The 13,408-nt window shown below is 34.2% G+C and overlaps 1 protein-coding gene across 3 annotated transcripts in view; it reads left to right on the plus strand.

The window, feature by feature from the left end:
• Nucleotides 1-13,408, plus strand: part of Pcb (Pyruvate carboxylase) — a 152,355-nt gene that overhangs the window by 58,592 nt on the left and 80,355 nt on the right. For 2 of the 3 annotated variants that reach the window (XM_076429319.1, XM_076429322.1), the window contains exon 2: nucleotides 10,982-11,326. The gene's annotated coding sequence lies outside the window, so the exon portion shown is untranslated. The remainder of the gene's footprint in view (nucleotides 1-10,981; nucleotides 11,327-13,408) is intronic. The other variant, XM_076429321.1, reaches the window with a different exon arrangement.

Consider the following 13,408-nt stretch of genomic DNA (forward strand, 5'->3'; position numbering starts at 1 on the left):
TTTATTATGAAACTTGGATCTCGGCCCGGAGCTAGAAGTCGATGTCGTGCACTATGTTAAGCTTATTGAGCCCGTTTTATGACACGCAATCAAGGTCGGTTAATGACACATTTCAATAGGTTACTGCATATACTAGTTCAATTTGTTTAACGTTTTTACTCACAGCATTCAAGACCGGAGAATTAAAATGAAATGAGCACACAAGTTCATAGTTAAATCATACCTAAAATTTTCAAGGAGTTACATTAATAGTTGTTGTGTTATTACAGTTATCGCTTCTACCACGCGCGAAAAAAAAAACAGATAACTTCATTGATAAGTCGATGTTGAAAATGCGGACAATTGATAAGGCGGGGTCACGCAATTTTGTTACATCAATTTACAATTTTCCAAGCTTTCATTCTATTTTTTTACGATGGGATTCTTATGCATAATCAAAATTGTTTTGCATCCGTTGCAAGGAATACGTTCACTCAGCAATTTCTTTGTGCTTCGAATAATTTTACTAGATCGAAAATAGAGTACATTGAAATTCTTCAATGCTTTTCATCTTCAGACTGTTTCAGATTACAGCTACTCATTCATGAAATCCTCGGCCTACTTATGACAATAAATGCGTACTGACTGTCTTCTTTGATTGAATTTCGAAAGATTATGAAAATAGCACTTCATACGACGAGTTAATAAGTTCTGCTATCTGACAAACTAGTTATGTATTTTATTAACTGTACAAAGGTCACGACTGATTTGACCAATACTAAATGCGTCAAATTTATCACGAACGGCAAATCTTGATGAATATCCCCATTCATTTCTATCAACCAACTCTCTTTTTCTACGAAATACATTTCGCTACAGAACAATCACGTGAATGCGGATTTCGGATACAGTGATTCTCACACGGTTAAATAATATTTTACATGAAATACGTTGCATCTGGTAGAAATGGTCAAATATCTGCATTTCTTATTCTTACAATTTTTTCCGTGAAAATTAAAACATTTGTCGATCCTGCGGGTCGAAACTTGGATTTCTTACATCTACTCGTCCAAATTTACTGGATAACATAGGGAAGAGGCAAAAATTTCTGGTTACGCAGGGAAAAGAGCAGCCAATATAGTATAATGTTAGCCCTCCTTAACCATTTAATTTTATAATAAAAATTAATTCGATATCTTAATTGGATTCTGAGAAAACAGCTTGTAAGACTTTATTTGGTACACCCAGTATACAGCGAGGAGCAAAAAATGTGAACAAACACACGATATTTTTACAAAAACTTACTTATTTTTATTTAATGTTTGCATATAAATTAGAATAAAATAAAATACATGGCATTAAGTACAAAGTTTTAGCTTTCCAAGAAAATTTTACTGATCGTGGTATTATTATTGTTTTGATAAGTACAAACTTTTTCCGTGTAGTCGGTTTTGTGCACCGCATTAGAACGTTTGTGGCTGAGAAACGTAAACATATTTTTTGTAAACAGTGACCGGTGTTATTGGAGTCCGGGAGTACTCTAGTAGTTGTACTGTTGTTGTTCGTATAGTAACACGCATTAACATACTGTCATCATTAACATACTGCCAAACCATTACCTAAGACTGTGAAAGATAGTATCATTTCTCAATAAAAATCTGGCGCGTCAACGAGAAAAATTGCGAAGAAGTTTGCAGTTAGTCAAGCTGTAGTACATAAAACACGAAAACGATATTGTAATGATGTTCCTACATCTTTCGGAGGACGTCCAAAAGTATTGTCTTATCAGGACTTATAGTGACGATTAACAAAATATATAACTTCAGATGTCGCGACGACGCACAGTGGGGAAACTTGACCTACATAACTCGATTCAAAAAGAAACAACTTTCGATAGAAATGAGGTAGAGCGATGAATTTTTTTTAGATTAAAGCTGAGACTTTGCAGAATATGGGAAAAATACGGAGGTTATGGTACGAAAGTTTTTTAACGTTGAGAAAATTCGTTAAACATGTAGAATTTCATGAAAATGTGGTTTCTCCAGTACCACGCGAAGAAAAAATTTTTTTTAACATGCTATATATCATTTCCCGTAGATTTTTTCACGCTGATTTCAAATCTGGTCTCAAAATTTGTCTACGACCTTTGGTTTTTTCAAGAAGTCGATTTTTGTGAACAGAACTAATGTAATCATTTTTCGTTGAAATGATTTGATTTTTTAATCACATGCGACTGGAATCGCGTCGACCGAATCGCCGATCGACCCGTGTGTGGACGGCCTAACTCTTAAACCACTGAAGATATTGCAATGAAATTTGAACTGAATATAAAAAAAATAATTCCTTCTCAATGATTTTTAACTTCATATATTTCACATTTGTTTAATCGTTTTTATTAATTTAAAACAGTTTTATAAATTATTTATTCTATAATGTATTTAATATATTTTCGCTATTTAATGCAAATAGATAAAATGTTTAATGCCGATTTAATGTTAAGGCCGAAAATCTTGAAAAATTGCAATTTTTACCACCTTTGATCGTTTATAATTCGTAAACCAATTAACCAATTTCAATGAAATTTTCAGAGCGTATATAATTTATAGCAGTTGACAAAACACATTTTTTAAATTTTCGTTATTGGGCCAGCTAAAAAAGTTGTAAAAATCAATGTTTAGTATTGTTTTTCACAATTCCGAACAAATGCAGTTTTTCTATTTATTTATTAGACGTCATTTACTAAACTAATTCTTCTAGCCTTACAGAGAAATTGAAGTCGTTTGATACATTCATATAAAAGTTATTCTGATTTCAAGTGCCCAAATATGGTATAGTCGCCTATTATGGCACTACCTTACATCTTGTAAAGGAGAAGTCGCACTTTAGTGGAAAAATCCTCAAACAATAGTTGACCATGTTTACTCAACAGTGTGCAGTGCAATCGCACCATTCTATAGATTTTGGTATCGATCCTCCGCCCGTTGTGTCTCCACGTGTTGAATATTTTTAAGGTTAGATTTTCGACTATATCTTTTTCGAGGAATGATTTTGAAATGTTTGAACATATCTGTAGTTTCAGTTTATTTATATTAATGTTTGCCAACTGTTGGTTTGGGCTGAAATTCATTTTCTTTTTGTCAGTGTTGTATTGGGTTGCCAAATAAGTTCGTTCGGTTTTTGTGATTTATTCCAATGTAAATTTGCCAACCCAATATATCCCACGAGAGAGTAACTCCGTTCTGCGCACCCTTCTGAGCTGATCTAGATGATGGGGGCGCAGCGAGCCTATCATCTCTCACTCAACTACCCACTCCCCATTTTCTTTAACCAATTAGGGCGAAGATGTGCAGCGACGAATTAGTAATCTACAAATGCTAATTTTTTGGACGAAAAAGAGCATTCTAAAATAATCAAAAAATGACATCAACAAAAAGTGGTTCACATATTTGGGCATTTTACCCTACACTTTAGAATACTTACTTTTACACCTGAACCCCTGTGTAGTTTTTAAGTGTAATATATTTAGTAAACTATACTTTCGTATTTCTGTTTGTTACTCATTAAAATTTTACAAATCTTTACACGGTGTTGTCGTTTTATCCGAGAAAGGAAATTACTTGGATGAAATGTTCGCAGACACACATACACACAAATAAATGAATTAGACCGTATGAATCCGTAAAATGGGTTCCGAAATCTTCAAATTGATGATGCGTGGATCTTTTTTAATAAGGCACTGTTAAAAAGTATCAGAATTCATCGTTCTCATATGTCAAAAATAAAATAATAGGGGATAAAAACCATTGGTGAATGTCACGAAAAATGATTGGCAGAGCTGAGGAATGTGTTCTTGCCAATAGAGGATACACCGAAATGTTATGTAACCATGTCAATAAGGTATACTTGTACACATATTGTATAATGTAGAGACTATACATGACTAAAAATATTCCAAGTAAATCTTACGTTCCTGACCTTGTCTAACATTTAAGGTTATTCTATCGCACGTAGTTTTCATCTTGACACTCGCTCTTTCATGTGACCACTATGTTGTTTACAAAAACAGCATTACTCATTTTTCCTGTATTCTTATCATTTAGAAAAAGAACACATAAACAGATGACATTTTTACATGATATGTAAAAATTATTCCCATACTAAATGGAAAGTATATTCTAACATTACTCAGATTACGTAACAGTTAATTTAATTATTAACTGTTCACCATTTTATTGAAACGTCGTTTATCTGTTTTTCAAGTGACTGTTATCGTAGATTGTAATGTGACAATGTTCGGATAGTATTTTCGTTCAGAGTAATAATATGAATCAATTCTTCGTTGTGGTTACCTTGGCAAACCAGAAAATTTAGTCTCCGTACGTAACTCTGTGAATCCGTGTTTCCTGGCAAAAGCACCGGATTCTATTTCAGAAACGCCAAATGCAACTTATGATCATGTAGTAGTGAAAGGGGTAATAGTATACAAAGTACAAAAAAGATATCGATATCGCATACATGTGCCGCTAATTATGAAAGTGGACTAAGTCACAATTCCAAAAAATTTTACTTTCCACTTATTTTGTATTGTATTACGTAGGGAGAAGATTCTCCGCGCGCGCGCGCGCGCGTGTGTGTGTATGTGTGTGCATTTCGATTCGTATTTGTTTATCCTTTTGTGTGACTCCTTTTTGTTTATGGGAGGGATGACTGTCTGCTGGTATTGTTTTGGGACCGGCGGAATAGACAACTGATCATAATAACGGTGCGCTCGACTCGCCTCTACCTGAAACGGGGGTACCGACGTCATTCACCAGCTCATTGTGATGTCAATTTTAATGACGCCATCTTTTTCAAGGGCTCATTTTAAAGGGAAAACTTCAATGAATATAACCATATTTTTTCTAAATTTAAATCACTAATCCCCCTCATCGAAAAAACGTAAAGAAAGAATTTGTTTAAATTTTTTGACATTATAAAGTTGATTGTCGAGGTTGGAAAAACTATTTTGTAATAGCCCAGTCCTTTCCGAATAAAACAAAAACAAATGTAGCTCAATCGGACAAGTAGTTCCTGAGATAAAAATTCGTAAGTGAGCCCAGTTTTCGCCAAAATGGGCAAAAATTGAAATTTTCAAAAGCCTGCCATTTCAAAAAAAATTCGCATAATGATGATTTAAACACCCCCTAATTTCACACAGAATACGACATATTTCATTTAGAACAAAATCGACGATGGTGCCTGCAAAAAGTGATGGATTTGGGATGGAATGATCACAAAGTGATCCAAGTCATAACGTAGGCTGAAATACAGGGTGAGTCCGAAGAAACAGAACACCTAAATATCTTCGTTACTTTTCGTTGTACAAAAAAACTTCTTTGGACAAAGTTACACTGTTTGAAGGGCCACATGTAACGGTGTAAGGGAAAAAATTTTCAAGATCATTTTTTAATGAGATTTCAAGGTCATCGATGTTTTTTAAATGGAATGATATATCTTCGTTAGTAATGTTGTAGCTGACAAAATAACGAATTCATCTATGTAACACAATATGACCTACAAATGACCTTCAACCCAGAAAAATGGAATAAAGTAAATTCAACGTGTAAGATTCATTTGCTTTATTTCTGTTACGCAAACTGTTCAAAAATATTCCCTTGAGCTGCTATACATTCAAATGTATCGCAATACACAACATAATAACAGATTCGGTGTTGACAGGAAGATATTTATGATATACCTTCACCTATGCGTTCGTACAGAATCGTGTTTATCAACTACTAATTACTCTGAAGACCTTGCTATCAGATTTCCACTGTTTCTAAGATTTCTAATCCATCAGTTTATCGATGAACGTTTCACAATGCGTTACTCGAAGGAAGATAAGATTTATAGGATTTTCATTTATGGAGAAAGTCGACAGTGTTTAAGAGAAGCAGTGCGGTTGTACAAGAACCGATTTCCTAATCGTAATTGTCCATCAGTTTCCGTTTACTCCGATTTGATAAATAAATTCCGTGAAACTGGTAGTGTTGAAAATAAAAAATGTACGAAGGTGAGGACTGTAAGGAATGAAGCAAACACAATTAATGTTCTGGCAGCAGTGGATACAAACCCTCATGCTAGTACGAGGCAAATCGCTCGAGAAAGTGGCATTAGTCAAAAATGTGTAGTGCAAATACTCCATGAACAAAAATTTCACTCCTTTCACCTATCAATCCACCAAGATCTTCATGGTAGAGACTTTGTAAATCGTGTAAACTGTTGCTAGTGGAGATTGAGACAATCGATAAACAATAGAGCATTTTTTAATAAAGTATTATTTACCGATGAAGCTTCGTTTACGAATCACGGGAAGATAAATTTAAAAAACATGCATTATTGGTCATCTGAATATCCGCGGTGGTTACGGACAGTCGACAAACAAAGACCATGGTCCGTCAATGTTTGGTGCGGAATTTTAAACAACCAAATAACTGGGCCTCGCTTTATCACCGGAACATTAAATGTAGAAAAACACATTGCATTTTTACGAGAATCGTTACTAATTCTTCTGGAAAATACACCCGTGGACATTCGTGAAGGTATGTGGTATCAACATGACGGATGTCCGGTCCATTCTTCCCGCGTCGTAACACAATTCTTAAATAACAAGTTTCCAAATCGTTAGATTGGAAGCAACGAACCCGTATTATGGCCAGCTCGCTCACCAGATCTTACACCCCTTGATTTCTATCTATGGGGAAAACTGAAAGACGATGTTTATCATGAACCACCAACCACTGTAGACGACATGAAAGAAAGAATCGTCAGGGCTTGTGCGTCGATTCCCTCAGAAATGAATTACACAGCAGTACGTTCTGTAACTTCATGGCTAAATGAATGTATAGCAGCTCAAGGGAATATTTTTGAACATTTTGCGTAACAGAAATAAAGCAAAAATGAATCTTAGACGTTGAATTTGATTTATTCCATTTTTCTGGTTTGAAGGTCATTTGTAGGTCATATTGTGTTACATGGGTGAATTCGTTATTTTGTCAGCTGCAACATTACGTTAACCAAGATATATCATTCCATTTAAAAAAACATCGATGACCTTGAAATCTCATTAAAAAATGACCTTGAAAATTTTTCCTCTTAGACCGTTTCATGTGTAATATTCGAACAGTGTAACTTTGTTCTAAGAAGTTTTTTTGTACAACGAAAAGTAACGGAGATAGTTAGGTGTTCTGTTTATTCGGACTCACCCTGTATAGTACATAATTTAGCTGTAGGTAATGATTCGGTAGAACAAGGAGTCGAAATTATGCAAGAATGTAGCAATGTACTATCACGAAATGAAGAAGAAAAACAATTTGTAAAGCAAATTGTATCAGATTACAGAAAAGAAGACTACATTAACAGTAACCGTACCGAGCACAAAATGCGCGACTGCTATACACTGGTGGAATTAATTCTGGACACTTTGAATAGAAATATTCTTTATTTCATATATTTGTGCAGACTAATGTATACATATTGTGCTATGCTAAATTGATAACGTAATATTTTTATCGTAATCATTTACATGACTTGGTTTGTAAATGTTTTAAAATTTTAATTTAAAAAAATCTAAACTGTGTTGTAATTTTTGTTTTTGCGCCTGGCAATACGAAACGTCGCATGATGTGAAATAGCCAATCACAGGATGCATGAGTTCATTGTAACAACTGATCAGGAAGTCCTTGGCGAGCTTTACAAACAGTTTTATGATTGTTTTAGTCAAGCATTGTGTTTTTAGGAGTGCGGGCCTTAGTAAAGTTTTTAAAAGTATGAATAACGACTAAAACGGCTTCGAATACCTCGAAACGTGTTGAAATTGTAATTTTTATTGTATCTCAAAAGTATGGCTGTAAATGGTCTTTTCACTGTTTTTTTTATATAAGCGACGCTCTAAAATTAGAAAACAATGATTAGAATATAAAATATAAATAATTCTATATTAAATACTTTGAAAGAGTAAAACTTTAAAAGTGTCCAGAATTAATTCCACTCGTGTACATTATTTTATAAAAATGACAGAACTGAATTTATATAAATAGTTTCTAGTGGAAGCATCTTTATAATTTCGATAATTAAAAAACAAAAAAATGTGACATCGGTCATTTGACCGGTCGTGATACGGTCAGTGTTAATAAAAAATTTGTAAAATGTGTTTAGAATTGTTGCTTTGTATATGTTAAAAAGATTGATTTTTTAAATTAAATTTTTCAAAAACCGAATGATGAACATAAAAATGGTTTTCGTCGACAGTGTAGGCACACAACTCAGACTTTTAAGTATTGATAACTTACTCTGCAATGAAAACATCAGATTCTTATAATTATTGCAACATATAAATTTTCTTCAACTCAACTTGAATAAACGAATCAATACAATCGAACAGTATTCAAATATATTTATCTCCGTACTCAATCAAAAACAGGGAGATCTATCGTACATTATTGTGTTATGTCTATTTTCATTTGTTATCTACTTATGATGTGAACGGTGAGCGATCTCGTGATGACAAACGAGAATTCTTGAAGTCCTTAATCTCGGCAACGTTAATGTGGGACTAATCACGTGTCTGTTGAGACGTTCGTCACGATCTACGCGATAAAGAATTGATAAAATGGTGACAAAAACAAGCAATAGCGCAATAACTTGTTAATCTTCAGACGCCCTACTGTATCAATGTTCACCAAGAGTTGTTATAATACGTATCAGGCAATTTATAGCAGTGGCTACATAATATTGAAAATATTTCGCAATATGCGTAAGATACGATCACGCTATAGTATTACGTAACGCATCAGTAAGAAAAATCAGCAGGGTCGATGACAGTCGTCAATAGTAACGTACAGATATGTAGTATGTACAGGTTGTTACCACATCTGTTGTCATCAGAGTTAGGCAGTGATTAATTACATGAGTATTTAATTACATCAATTAAATGTGCAAAAGTGGACTATAATTACAATAAGAAAACGGTTAAATGGTCCAAAACATAAAAATTAGTGGTTTAAAAGAACAACTACACTGAAGTAATTGTTAGACTCGATTAGAATTACTGTAATCGTGTTAAGTAATTGCAATTACTGCTTTCACAATTACTGTAATTGTAATTGTGGTCCGCAATTACGATTACTGGTTGAGCCAAAGTAATTGTAATTACCAATTACAATTACATGTAATTTTACATGTTCAACAATTTACATGTATAATTGTAATTTTATTTCTGCAATTTCCAAGTAATTCTAATGCAATTACAAGTAATTGTAATGGGTAGTTGCAATTACTTAACGCTAAAATGGCACTAAAGAAAGGTAATTAGATACCTACTCAATGGAAATGTCTAAAACAAACAAACAAAAAGCATATGTTAGGAAATATTTATTATTTATTAAATTACAACTCTTAAAAAATAGGTTCACTTGTCACTTACATTGACAATGTAGTTTTCACTAGGAAATATTTCTTCTCCTTAAATATCTCCGAAATTAGTGCGCGGATAAAAAAGTATCCTACGAAAATTGCTGGTCTCTTTACGTACAATAAGATCCCATAATAAAAAATGTAGGTTTCCATTTGAAAAAACAAAGTTGACCTTCAAATGACCTTGAAAACGCCACCCAAATAAAAAACTGATACTGCCCCCCTCTTTCATCCTCTAAATCCTTGGACACGTGTCTTACACTTTTTTAATATCTTTCATACTTTTCGAGATATTCGGCTGGAAAGTTTTCAAATGAACACCCTGTATATTTCTTCTGAAGTACTTCAATCGTACGTAAGCATAGAAACACATACAATATATTTGCTAAATAAACAAAAACATTTTATTGTGAAAAACATATCAATTTTTATAATATACAGGGTGTTTCATGCAATTGTTTCAAGCCATAACTCCGTTATTAATGCAATTATGAAAAAATGTCATAAGAGAAAGATGAATGGTTCGAAGAGCGCTACATCCGTAGGCCCTTAGATTTCTTTTAAATGCAACTGTGCATGTGCAATTAACAATTGCATCATTTCTTTAAATATAAATGCATATATTTGGTTACAATAACCGATTCCTCTGTTCATTCTACGTAAAAAATTATTAACGTAACATAGCAAAAACCTTAATGGTTCTCGCGATATTTTCAAAACAGGCCTTTATTAAAGAAGATGCTCATTAGTTTTCGTACTCAACTTACAACGAACTTTTGAATCTTACAGTTCAATCACATTGCGTGAGACGTAAGAGCTATGATTATTTTTCGTGCAACCACTTTGTCGCACATGTCGATTAAGTGACAGACACGAATTCAAAGTAAATTAAAAGTAAACATTTTATACTTCCAATATTAAATAAAGATTTATTTTATAGTTTTATATTTAGAAGTTCCTCAGTTCGGGAAAGATCCTCTTTTGTACGTCTCATTTCTGCCTTAAAAAACGACGTCTCCAAAGAGGCGGCTTTTACACGTCCATATAAGGCATCTTTTCTGGGACGTCGTTTTGACGGTTGAAGGAAGGTGCATTTTGTGCGTCTCATTTCTGCCGTAAAAAACGACGTCTCCAAAGAGGCGGCTTTTACTCGTACATATAAGGTATCTTTTCTGGGACGTTGTTTTGACGGTTGAAGGAAGGTGCCTTTTATGCATCTCATTTCTGCCGTGAAAACGACGTCTCCAAAGAGGCGGCTTTTACACGTCCATAAAGGCATCTTTTCTGGGACGTCGTTTTGACGGCAGAAATGACATGCGTAAAAGGCATCTTCCTCCAGCCGCCAAAACGACGTCCCAGTAGACGTAGTGCCACAATAGGCGACTATACCATATTTGGACACTTTACCCTAAGCAACATACAGTACGCAATATGAGCTCGTTTTGTTAAAACATTTAACAAATTTTACTGATTACATCTCGTACTAATTATCGAATTATTGTAGAAGTTTTGATTCGCTAACCTTGAACTTATAAATTGTTTGTTTCAGGAAACTGATGATCGCACCACGCAGTACTACCGATAACGAACGAATTCGGTTCTCGTGCACTTATTTGAAACCCGCGAGTTTAGTGCAACAACTGAAGTAAACCCGCCCCCGAAACAGTGTTCTCCAAACGAGAAAAGTGTTACCGTTTTCCGTAAAATCAAATCAGTTCCACGACAAGAGAAAGAAAGACATTTTTGTAATTCATATAGAATGAGCTAGTGATCATCTATTGCTTGTTCGAAGGTTTATATGTATATAATTTTAAATAATTCAAAGGTCCACTACATGTGCAATTAAACAACAGTGATATTTAAAATACAGAAATACATTCTGTTAAATTGACCTGTAAATATCATTTAAGAAACTTGTTTAAACTACACGTTTTTAACCCTTTTGATACTCTGCGGAAGGTTGACACATCGATACACCATCACTAGACGAAACTTTCTGCAAAATAATTATCTATGCTTTGCGTGCGGACAGTCTTCGCTTATTCGGAAGGGGAAGAGAGTTTTAAAAACATGTGGTCAGTATTTATATTAGACTGCCGATTTTAACCATTTATGACACAAACGACCTGGTCCAATTTAAAACAGTAGAAACACTAAAAAAATTAAGAATATACAGTAGTGGACAAAAGTTTAAGAAGACTATCTTTTCAGTAGATTATAATTATCGCATTGTATTAGAGATATTAAGCGTCGAACAATTCAGAATTGTTCTTAACATTTACACATATGCAGGGTGTGTCCGTTAAGTTATGTCATTTTTTAGGCATTTCTGGTAGTGTAATTAAAAAATGAGTTTTAGACAAAAGTTTCTCAGTACTTGGTGAGCTATTTGTTCGCATATTCTTAAATCTGAAAAAATGCTTTCTACGTAAAAAAGTAAAGGTCATCTTGACTTTTTTGAATGCTACCACATGCTTTGGACATCATGGAATTGTTTCTGACATCGAGACGAATTTAACAGTGTATTACACTATGACCTTGAAATGACCTCGAACTCGGAAATTTTAATGAAAAATTATTTCTTACAATATAAATCAAGTTACATTAGATGTTCGAACTGCGATCCACCTTCTATGATACAGAACTCCGCTCTTTGTATTAGATTTTTCGTTGTTGCCATAATTAGGGCGTCTCGGTTTATGGTATTACATGCAGTTGTTATGCGATTTCGAAGTTCTTGAACATTATTGATTGCTGTATCGTATACAACAGATTGCAAATATCCCCAAAGATAAAAATCCAACGTATACAGATCTGGAGAATGCGGTGGCCAACGAATTGGACCATACGTTCCTATCAAACGATTTCTAAACTTGTTATTAAGATATCCCCTATATAATAAGAGAGTAAACATAAACATAAACTGAGACGCCCTAATTATGGCAACAACGAAAAATCTAATACAAAGAGCACAGTTCTGTATCATAGAAGGTGGATCGCAGTTCGAACATCTGATGTAACTTGATTTATATTGTAAGAAATAATTTTTCATTAAAATTACGTTTGCACAAAATTTTCAAGTTTGAGGTCATTTCAAGGTCATAGTATAGTACACTGTTAAATTCGTTTCGACGTCCGAAACAATCCTATGATGTCCAAAACATATGGTGCCATTCAAAAAAGTCAAGATGACCTTTACTTTTTTACGTAGAAAGCATTTCTTCAGATTTAAGAATATGCGAACATGTAGCTCACCAAGTACTGAGAAACTTTTGTCTAAAACTCATTTTTTAATTACACTACCGGAAATGCCTAAAAAATGACATAACTTAACGGACACACCCTGTATACGCACTCTATCTACGAACAACCTAGACTCTTTCCAAACATAAACAGTGTTCGGCAGAATGCGCATGGAACTTTCAATGCTGTATATTTGCTGCGAACATTAATTTAAGACTTATTTATGAAAAAGGTATTTATGTTAATATAAGTAACAATAAATTCTTTAAAAGTTAATATTTTGTGGCGTGACCTTTTAATGGGTAAACTTTTCTTTACCGGATTTAAAATTTATGTCCAGTAGATTTGTACCCGGGGCGGTTGCAGATCGAAGTTTCGAGCCTGTAGGATCAATGTTTCAGGAGTTATGCTTGCTCTAAGTTGAGCAATCTGCAGTGGTTTTGACAGATAAGGGCGCCACCATATTGGTTTGTAGTGACGATCGCGAGTCGTTTACCGAGCAGAACCGCTAGACGGGCACACAGTAATATCGTTAACATAGAGAAAATATCTCAGAAAATGTTGGAGAAGAAATATCGTGGAAAATATTTACAAAAACCTAATCCAGAGCAGTTAAAACGCAACATCGTGTAAGCGGCGCGCGATCGTCACTACGAACCAATATGGCGGCGCCCTTAGCTGTCAAAAACACTGAAAAATGCACAACTTTAAGAGAGCATAACTCCTGAACCAT

Source organism: Lasioglossum baleicum, chromosome 8, assembly GCF_051020765.1.
Source record: "Lasioglossum baleicum chromosome 8, iyLasBale1, whole genome shotgun sequence".
Lineage (NCBI taxonomy): Eukaryota > Metazoa > Arthropoda > Insecta > Hymenoptera > Halictidae > Lasioglossum > Lasioglossum baleicum.